This window comes from Anoplopoma fimbria, unplaced genomic scaffold, assembly GCF_027596085.1.
Source record: "Anoplopoma fimbria isolate UVic2021 breed Golden Eagle Sablefish unplaced genomic scaffold, Afim_UVic_2022 Un_contig_5812_pilon_pilon, whole genome shotgun sequence".
Taxonomy (NCBI): domain Eukaryota; kingdom Metazoa; phylum Chordata; class Actinopteri; order Perciformes; family Anoplopomatidae; genus Anoplopoma; species Anoplopoma fimbria.
In genome coordinates this window covers 1-847 of record NW_026549210.1, presented here as the reverse complement: position 1 = coordinate 847, position 847 = coordinate 1, and the positions used below count along the sequence as shown (strand labels likewise).

At 47.6% G+C, this 847-nt stretch overlaps 2 non-coding genes across 2 annotated transcripts; both read left to right on the top strand.

The window, feature by feature from the left end:
- The first annotated feature begins 322 nt into the window (after positions 1–322).
- Positions 323–437, top strand: LOC129114726 (U5 spliceosomal RNA). The gene has a single exon (XR_008532673.1). It is a non-coding gene; the product is annotated as a U5 spliceosomal RNA (small nuclear RNA).
- A 179-nt stretch (positions 438–616) lies between these two features.
- Positions 617–807, top strand: LOC129114725 (U2 spliceosomal RNA). The gene has a single exon (XR_008532672.1). It is a non-coding gene; the product is annotated as a U2 spliceosomal RNA (small nuclear RNA).
- The last annotated feature ends 40 nt before the right edge of the window (positions 808–847 follow it).

Here is an 847-nt window from a genome sequence, read left to right as displayed (position 1 = left end):
GTGCTCTTCCTGGAACCTCATTGTTCTCCCACTCTCAAATCACTATATCCATCAGCCGTGTCTGCTGGGGAAATTATTTCCAGCTCTGAATCAACAGCGAGGGGGAAGGAAGATAAATACAGCTATTCAGTTTCGCCGATTTGATTGGAGGGAAATAAATTGAAGAATGTGGGAATATTGCCCTCTCGGAAGGAAATGTGGGCGGGAGTAGTGGAATGGGTGTGGCTTGGAATTTGGAACGCGCCACGTCGACTGAGGCTCACCGCGAGAGTTTTGGCTGGGACGACTGGTGTCTCTGGCTGCTCTCACCGGGGGGCGGTACTTACTTTGGTTTCTCTTCATAACGCACAAGTCTTTCGCCTTTTACTAAAGACTTCCGTGGAGAGGAACACCAATGAGTTGAACCTATTTTTGGCAGGCTTTGCCATTCGGCTGAGCCTTGTGTACTTGTCAAAAGAATAGAAGCTGATTTTAACAAGACAAGTGTGCTTGACCTTGTAGGGCCTGTGCGGTTGTGCTAAGCAGCATCCCCCGCAATGCCCAATTGAAAGTACTGCACCATGACAAGCGACACGTGTGCCACGAGGTTGACACGGGCAGCAAACAGTTGGGGATCATCGCTTCTCGGCCTTTTGGCTAAGATCAAGTGTAGTATCTGTTCTTATCAGTTTAATATCTGATATGTCCTCTATATGAGGATAACTTATTAAGCAGATTTTTAGCACTGGGAGATGAAAAAGGGGCTTGCTCCGTTCACTCCACGCATTGACCTGGTATTGCAGCATCGCCAGGAACGGTGCACCCTTCGAATGACTTGTGAACAACAAAACATCAAACTCTTTAATGC